We start from the raw sequence: 9512 nt of genomic DNA on the forward strand, positions 1-9512 counted from the left end.
ACTCTATTTTAAACACCCACCAGAAACTCTCAGTGGCACTAAATCACAGATTTTCTAAGGCATCCAAGAGGATACTTTCTTCTTTCCACTACCAGTGTGTGAGCCTGCAGTTAAAAGCAGGAAGGAGACTAAGAGTATTTTCCCAAATTCTTAACACAGTGTAGCCCTATTATGATAAATGACTAAAACAGATGTCCCTTCTTTTTCTGTCAAAGGTTTTCCCAGCACCTCATAAGCAACAGTACAATTGCTAGTGATGCAGTCTTGTGTCACTAATTCTAAGCTTCTCTAGATCTTAATAAGGATTCTTACCGATTCATGTAGCACTACTACACTAAGAAGTCTCACATCCACACTTTCCTCTTTACCCCGTTCCCATTTATAACCACATTAGATGCTTTTCCAGCTCCTAGGTCACTATATTTGGTGATGTCATCCTCCCTGTGAATTTCTTCAGCTTACTTAAGCTTTCTCTTACACAAGAAGCTTTATTCTCTCAGTGATGCACCTGCTTACTCCGTCTTCTCTCACACGCTACAGGTAAGTAAAAGGCAGCTCTTCAATTCATTTAGGGATACCAAGTAACGCCCAACTCTATTCCCTCTTCCCACCCCCCCTCCCCCAAGAGGGACTTCGCACATTTTTTCCACGCTCAGAAATTACCTGGAAGAGTTCTCATTGCTTCTCTGTTCAGTCATCGATTAAAAAAAGGAAAGGATGGCTCAGGTGCTGCGACTATAGCATTCCACGGCCGTCAACATTATCGCGTTTCCCTGCATAACCCAGATCTGCTTTTCTTCAGTTGCTATCTCCTGCCTTCGACAAACGCCTTGCTGTCAGCGCAGCTTTGCGCTCCGGTACTGCACAAACGCATCACAAAGCACAGCCTGCCGTGACGCGGAGCCCGCAGCATCCCGGCAACACGGGAAGGAACGCACAACACACACCACCCGCACACAGAATTACATGTTGCTTTTCTGTAAAAGCAGAGGTCACAGGCAGGAAGAAACACTGCGGGCCGCAAACCGCCTCACCGAAGCTACCAAACACGGGGCCAACCCCGACCCCAGTCTCTGTGAGGCATGCGGGAACCGAGCACGCACTCCCCTCCCACCCCCCGCCGCCGACGGACAGCGCGGCCCGGCCGGGCCAGGCCCCTGCCCCGGGGAGCCTCGGGGCGGGCAGGGCCCCGCTTGCGCCACCAGCGGCCGCTTCTTCCGCCTCTCACAGCCGCCGCCGTCAGCCTGCTCTGAGCGCCCTGCAGCAACCAGCAGGCATCTTCGCACGGCCGCGGTGGCCGGCGCTGGCTGACAAGACAGTCCACCCGCCCCGGCCCAGGCACCGCGGCTCCCGGCCCGTGGCGGGGAGCCCCTTCGTGCTTGTGCTCTCCGAGCCTCCTGCCTCCCACCCGGCCCCGCGCCGCCAGCCGAGCCGCCGGAACGCGAGGCCGGAGGCGGTGAAACCCGCCGCGCCCTTACCCGCTCCTCGCCCCGCCAGAACCAGCGCGCCCGAACCCCAGCTCCGCTCTTATCCCGCTGACAGCGTCCCGGCAGCCCATGGCGGGACAGCCCCGCCCGCCCTCGTCTCCCGGGCAACGCAGCCCCCGTGGCCCCGCCCCTGGCCCCGCCCCTCCCCGCGCCCCACCTGACTCCTCCGCCAGACCGCCCCCGGCGGCTCGGGCAGTGTGCTCGCGTGCAGCCTAGCCCGTCAGCGCGCGGGTGGGGTGCGCCGCACGTAACGGTTCAGACACCCCCCCCCCCTCACCCCGCTTTAACGCCAGTGTTAAAAACGCCCGTGACGCCCGTGTCCCATCATTGGCTCCCAGCACGCACGCCGGCGCCAGTGCTCGAGCCTGGTGCTGCCTGGTGGCTGCAAGCCCTTTCCCGAGTTGCGCTGTGCCCCGTTGCTCGACTCGCGACAAAGAGCTCGGGGTGTGACGGGCTTTGCAAGCAGAGGAGAGTTTCACAGACTCATAGGACGGTTGGGGTTGGGAGGGACCTTAAAGCTCATCCAGTTCTAACCCCCTGCCACGGGCAGGGACACGTTCCGCTAGACCAGGCTGCTCAAAACCCCGTCCAGCCTGGCCTTGAGCACTGCCAGGGATGGGGCAGCCACAGCTTCTCTGGGCAACCTATGCCAGGGCCTCACCACCCTCACAGGGAAGAGCTGCTTCCTTATATCTGACCTGGAGAGTTTGTGCTCCTTGCTGCAAGTAAATTCTCAGAGCTGCAGAGCCAGGCTTTGGCGCTCAACTGAGGCGCCTGGAAGAAAGGACTGCCCCGAATGCCACTTGATCAGACGCCCTGTCAGAGTTGGTTCATGTGTGCAAATAAATCAGTAACATGCCCTGACTCCATTTCAGTGCTCTCACCCTCACCGGGAATTCACCTCACACAGCCAGGGCCCTTACTGACTTTTGTGAACATGGCATCAGCACGTTACCCATGATGCTAACAAGCATACGTTCCATATATTGAAACATGCCTACGTTTGGCATAACCTTCCCGATTCTTGAAATCAGACCTTAGCATGACCTTACCTCAACACGTCCCTCCCACATCCTTAGGCCTCTGGCTGCTGCTTTGGCCTCCCCTGAGCCTTGCTGCCTCTCCTGGGAAGGACTTGGTTCAGCTCTGTGGTTGTGTTCCAGCTACCATCTCAGGCCCACTGGCTACCTCAGTGGCACATTGGATTTGCAACACTTAAGCCACGCTGCCTGCAAGGATTACACGGATGGACAGAGACAGACCTTGGGAATGCTTCAGACAGCAGAATCCCAGGACCCACCTGCCAAAGTAAGTTTAAATACACACGAGGTAACAGCAGTTATGTCTTTTGCAATTATAAACTTCAATCTGCCTGTATACCCTGCTTCTCATACTCTTCCCCATGGCATCTACTTATGGCCATGTTTCTTTCAGGCCCCCTTTAGGTACTGGAAGACTGTTAAAAGGTGTCCCAAGAGCATTCTCTTCTCCAGGCTGAACAAGCCCAACTCTCTCAGCTTTTCCTCATAGGAGAAGTGCTCCAGCCCTCTGATCATTTTTTTTAGCCCTCCTCAGGACTCACTCCAACAGGCCCACGTCTTTCCTGTGCTGAGCACTCTAGGACTGAGTACTCTGGGTGGGGTCTCAAGAGAGTGGAGAGAGGGAGAGAATCACCTCCCTCGACCTGCTGGTCACATTTCTTCAGGTGTACCCTAGGTTGGCTTTCTGGGCTGCAAGCACACACTGAAGCCGTCTCATGTTCAGTTTCCCATTGACCAACACCCCCAAGTCCTTCTCCACAGGGCTGCTCTGAATCTCTTCTCTGCCCAACCTGTAGCTGTGCCTGGCATTGCTCTGACCCAGGTGTAGGACCTTGCACTTGGCATGGTTAAACTTCATGAGGTTGGCATCAGCCCACCTCACAAGCGTGTCAAGGTCCCTCTGGATGGCATCCCTTTCCTCCAGTGTGTTGACTGCACCACACAGCTTGGTGTCATTAGCGATCTTGATGCACTCAGTCCCACTGTCTATGTCGCCAATGTTAATTCAGGCAGACTAAACCCTACTTTCAAGCTAGATTTTCTTTCAGTCCTGGAGAACATGGTAGGATTTGGTCCAGCCTATCCCTGCTGGCACTTCATCTACTGAGGAAGAAAGTGAACCAAGATTCCCAACCCTGGGCTCAGGGAGTCCTCGACCTGAAGCAAACTCCCTAATGCTCTTGTGAAGCCACTCCACTTCCTGCAGCTGAGAAGAAAGGGAAGTCTCTTTTATCTCTGAACCAGGGTTTCCTGTTTACCAAAAAGAAGAGGTAGAGCTGTTTGACCTTTCTTTCAGATCTTTCAGCTGCCAAAGGAAGACTACACGCATGTGTCCATCCTCGGTGCTGGCAGTGGCAGGAAGACAGGTTTCTTCTGGCTTCTCCCATGAAACTCCTGCCTGCCAATAACTCCAAGGCTCTTTGCTGGTACTTTTGCTGCTGCTTGGTTTTCCTTACCAGCAGATGTACGGCAGAGCTAACATGATGCTCAACATTTACACATTGTCTATGGTATTCTTAAGGAGACCAGTGAAATGAAGCAGCCCATATGAGCCTGTTTTATGGCAGAACTGAAATAACAGCAATGAAAATGAATCCATCAGCCAACAGTACATCAGCTCACCCTCAGAATATTAGCTTTTAAAGTTCAAAGAATAGAAACATTTTAGCTTGGTAACACATTTTACTGAAACTAAGTTTTCAGATGAGAATTGGCCACCACACACAAACATCTGAGTCAATTTTTGCAAGGTATCTATTAAAACCTTTGAAAAGAAGTTAGCCATAGCCTAAATCAAAATACATGAAAGCAGTTGTTGTCATGTGTGTGCTAAAAAAAAAAAAAAAATATTAGAAACTGTTTGGACTAAAAAATTGTTGAGAAAAGTAAGTAGGTGCAGTTAAAGATTTCATCAGAACAGTGATGACCTTTCTCACTTGAACACTTCAAAGTGCAACATATCTTCCAGCTCTTGCAGATTTCCTGTAATTGTAGTAATTAAAGATCCTGCCACAGGTATGACAGCATGCCTGTTGCTCAGTTTTAAATATGACTTTTTCAGAAGAGTACTATGCATTCTGAATTCATGTGCTTCAATATAATTTTGCAGCAGCACCATGAAACTGAATAGAATGACACCAGTTCATGGCAGAATAACTTTAACATCAACATTGATTCTCTGATAACTCACTCTGTTCTACCAAAGTATCTGAATCTCACTATAAATTTATGAAGTTTTTCAGCATAATTCTTTCTGAATTCCTACTGTAATTTTCTGTCTTCTGCATATATGAAGAATGTAATGAGATGGAAAGCAAGCAAGAGAGAAGAAGATTAGTTGTATTTCCCTACTGTTCTCCTGGACATACAACAAGCCCACAGTACTGAGATCTGCACAAGTCATAGTGGCCCTCAAATTCTATCAGTATGTGGTATTAATGTTCACAGACAGTAGATTTAGATCAACGGTTCCAAAATGTTGGGGTCAATGAGCCACTGTCCATTCTCAGAACTCCCTAAACACCCACTACACATTTTTCATAAGACTCCATCAAAGTTTCAGCTGAAAGCATTACAAAGATAATGTAAGGCCTAGAGTTTTTTGGCCCATTTCTACAGTCTTGTTTTCTCTCTCTCCTTTCCAATTCAGTATTCAGCTGTGTAGGAAAATTGACCTGTGTTTTAATGATGTGATAGAGTTGATGTGATAGAGTTGATAATAAAAACCATAGAGTAACACATACAATATGCAAACTGACTTGAATCCACGATCTTAAATCAGAGAGGTTTTTGGAAAGGGTATCTTTTGTCAGTTGAGATGAGCAGTCTTTCAGCAAGGAAAGAATAATGGTCTGTTTTCCCAAAGAAGCACATTACTCAATTTTTTTTTCCTATGGCACTGTAAAAAAATGAATAAAATGTAAAATGAATAAAATAGACAAATAGTTTTGCACTTAGGAAATCAAGGGGTGGTTGAGGGATTCATAAAAAAAACCCAACCCAAACATACAATTTTAGATGTGGGTCTATGAACATCATGAGGAGAAACAGTCTCTGAGTAGATGCACTTCCAGATCAATGTTGGAGGAGACAGCTGTTGAATAAATTTGAGGACAAAGGAATCCAAGCTGGTTAGGTTTCATGTCTGCGTTCTTCATGTTTGACTAGTTGACTACAGTGGTATAGAAAGACCACAGAGAAAAGGAAAGCATAATTCAGCAGGCAGAAAGCTATTACAAAGGTGGAATTAAATGCTTCCAAAAGGGAACTTACTTAAAGAATAAGGACTGTGGGAAGCCTTCCCTAGCTGTTTGTAATCCTTGTTTAGCCTTGCCTACTGTAAGGGCTTGATTTCCAGAGATGCTTGATGATTTTATTGATGTAATTCCTGGTCAGCACACACTGGTGTAAGTATGTACTTACTGATGGTTCTAGTTCCTGTTTGCAGAATAGAAGAACAGGTAGCCAGATAGCCTGGCTGTAGCACATTGTACGGCCCCTAAATTTGTTCAGTGTCTAATCTAGATGAAAGAATTAAAAAAGACTTGCATTGTCAGTTTTGAACCAGTGATCCTATTTTGGCCGGCCTTGGCTTTCTCATTTAGGAGGAATTAATCCAGTTTAAAGTTTACTCAAAAACAGTGGAGGTGAATCACTAGCTGCAATGTATGCTGAGCTAGGATTAAATTGCCTCTAGTGCAGTGAGTTTGAATGAGGTAACAAAACTTCACTGAAATCAATTCCTATAGAAATGATTGAAGCTAGAATTATTTCCACTACAAAGAATGAGAGAAGCCTAATGAGAAATGCAAATGGTGTAAAAACCTATATACAGGACTTTGAGCTTTAATTTGCACCTTCTCATGGCTCTCAAATGTGTGAATTACACCAGATCATGGTCTCTTGCAGTTATACATTGTCATGGAACTGTTGGAACAAGTCCAGAGAAGGACCATGAGGATGATCAGGGGACTGGAGTACCTCCCGTATGAAGACAGGCTGAGGAAGTTGGAGCTGTTCAGCCTGGAGAAGAGAAGGCTGCGTGGAGACCTCATAGCAGCCTTCCAGTATCTGAAGGGGGCCTATAGGGATGCTGGAGATGGACTCTTCATTAGGGACTGTAGTGACAGGACAAGGGGTAACGGGTTAAAACTTAAACAGGGGAAGTTTAGGTTGGATATAAGAAGGAAATTCTTTCCTGTTAGGGTGGTGAGGCACTGGAATAGGTTGCCCAGGGAGGTTGTGAATGCTCCATCCCTGGCAGTGTTCAAGACCAGGTTGAACAAGGCCTTGGGTGATATGATTTAGTGTGAGGTGTCCCTGCCCACGGCAGGGGGTTCGAACTAGATGGTCTTAAGGTCCTTTCCAACCCTAACTATTCTATGATACTACGATTCTATGTGTCTGTAACAATGTCTAAAGACTCCTCCCTGTTCTACAGTAAATAATCAGATGAAGGATGTGTTTTGAATTGAGTCAGTTCAAGAGGTAAAGCTGAGATGAGATCTCAATAAAGGCATGTCAGGCTTTCAGTTTTCAGGGCCACCATTGTCTTTAGCTGGATCTACAACCCGTGCAAAAATATTAGACCTCCTTATCTCCCTGATCTAACGCAAAAAGTATCTGTAGTTCACGATAACAAATACTTACCTTTTCCCAATAAACATTATGAAATTAGCTAACTCATAGAAATAAGTTTTTGTTTTTTTTTTTTAATTTCTTGTTAGAACTGTTTCATAGGAAAAGGCCTTTCAGATTTTCATGTTCACCACTCATACACCACTTCTGAATTTTTGCCCTTCTCAAAGTAATAAATTAAGGTTGGACTGAAAAGTTTAGGATGGGTGGATATTTTATAAAGAAAAGGCAAGACCAAAATTAAGTACTTCACAAAAGCACAAAGAGGCCCCTGAAAATGACCTTGTTACCATATGCATATTTTTGTCATAACTTGCTCATCCATTCATGTCACAATAAAGGTTATCCATGAGAATTTATCAGAATAACAATCTGTCTTTCAAAGGAGCAAATCATCAGAGTGGTAGATCTGGAAACTGCAGGACCAAACACCACTGACTGTATTGTAGGGGTGATAGCACCTTGTATTTGCCTGGGCAAAGCTTAGCCAAGCTTTCATGTTGAATCCTTTCACCTTGTCCCTCCCACTCCTGGTGTACCCCTCCTTTTTCCTTTTGCGAAAACTAAAAAATTGTTCATTTTGCCTAGACACAGTTGAAACAGTCTGAGGCTGCTTATTCTTCTGACGACAGCTAACCTCTCTTCATTGCTGCTTAGTTTGGTGGGGACTGGGATACACATTTTGGTTCTGTTTCAATGCAAATACCTCCATGGCGTTCTCACTGTTCCAGTTTCCTCCTGGATTCCAGACGTGTCTTAAAAATGTCCAGACTGGGTCAGACCTTAGGGTTGTTCAGTCCAACATCAGTTGCAGTTGCCTGCAGGAAGCTACACAAACAAAAGTGTACGGTGACATGTAGTATCTGTTCTAGCTTGCAGCAGACTGCTGCTCACTAATGTCCTGGGACACATGTGGTATCCTCCTGGTTTGTGAGTTTCAGTTACTTTTCTTTCTATTGATTTGTCCAGTAGCTGTGGGAGCCCGTGTAAGTCTTTGGCACCCACCAAGTCCTGCAGCATTCCAAAGTTCAGTTACAGAGCTGGCTAAAAAGTACCTCTTCTTATGTATTTGGGACTTTTAACCAGCCCATTTCTCTTGGTTTCTTCTAGTTCTTCTGCTTTGTGAAAGAGGAAATAATTATTCTCTAGCCTCATTCTCTACACTGCTCATGGTTTAAGACTTGTCAAATTTCCCTTCTGCTCCTTTTGTTCCACTCCGGAGGGTCCCAGACTATTTAATAATTCTGTGTACCATTTGCTTCAGCCTTTCTTTGAACCTTTTCTTCTTCTTTTTTAGCACAAGGGAACTGGAACTGCAGACAATATTTGAGTTCATCACAGATTTCCTGCATAGTATGCTTATGTTTTCTTCTCTATTCGCTCCTTCATAATTCCTAAGGTTATACTGCTTTCCCTCCTCCACCACTGAGCACTGGGATGACAACTTCATAAAACTATGTGCCGTAACTCAGGGATCTCTTCTACCCAAGTAATGGGAATTCCCTTTTCAACACTTCTCTCTCCATGCAAAGGCAGGATTGTTTTGACTGGGGTGCATTCCTTTGCTGTTATCAACGCGGATTTTTTAATTTCTTTTTCCTGCCATTTTAACCCCATAACTCATAGCTTTATCCTTTCTCCAGCTGACTTTTATTTTTGCTGCCTAGAGTAATTTGCCATCAGGAAGTTCTCTCACCTCAAACTATGCTTCTTTTTCCAGATAACTTCTATGCCAAAAAATCTTAGGAGCAGATTTCTGAGACTTCACAGATCACTCCTCTCTCCTCCCTCCTCCCCAGAAACTCCAGGAGATGTGTGAGATATTTTTTGTTCTACAAAGACTATATAGTTTTGTCCTCACTGTATCACACATGTTCATGCACCTGCTAACTATATTACATATTACAGTTTCTACCAATTTGGTCAGTATTTCTGCAACTCTTTATGATCACTTCAGGTCAGATATCTTGGAGCAGATTCTCCTGGAAGGCATGCTAAGGCACATGAAAAACAACAAGGTGCTTGGTGACAGCTAGCATGGCTTCACTAAGGGGAAATCCTGCCTGACCAATTTGGTGGCCTTCTATGATGGGGCTACAGAACTGATAGACGGGGTAGAGCAGTTGATGTCATCTACCTGGACTTGTGTAAAGCGTTCAACACTGTCCCACAGGACATCCTTGTCTCTAAATTGGAGAGACATCAATTTGATAGGTGGACCACTTGGTGGATAAAGAACTGGCTGGATGGCCACACACAAAGAGTTGTGGTCAATAGCTCAATGTCCAGCTGGAGACCAGTAACGAGTGGTGTCCCTCAGGGATCAGTGTTGGGACCGGTCTTGTTC

General features: G+C 46.3%; 1 protein-coding gene across 8 annotated transcripts in view; it reads right to left on the reverse strand.

Moving 5' to 3' along the window:
* The window catches only part of LYST (lysosomal trafficking regulator), an 82332-nt gene extending 80716 nt beyond the window's left edge, over positions 1 to 1616 (reverse strand). For 7 of the 8 annotated variants that reach the window (XM_057414532.1, XM_057414536.1, XM_057414534.1 and 4 more), the window contains exon 1: positions 1479 to 1616. The gene's annotated coding sequence lies outside the window, so the exon portion shown is untranslated. Of the gene's footprint in view, positions 1 to 663; positions 687 to 1478 lie in introns of those variants that run through there. The other variant, XM_057414531.1, reaches the window with a different exon arrangement.
* Between the last annotated feature and the right edge of the window lie 7896 nt (positions 1617 to 9512).

This window comes from Pezoporus wallicus, unplaced genomic scaffold (assembly GCF_028554395.1).
Source record: "Pezoporus wallicus isolate ANWC-B61680 ecotype Strahan unplaced genomic scaffold, APGP_CSIRO_Pwel_v1 contig_8042, whole genome shotgun sequence".
NCBI lineage: Eukaryota > Metazoa > Chordata > Aves > Psittaciformes > Psittacidae > Pezoporus > Pezoporus wallicus.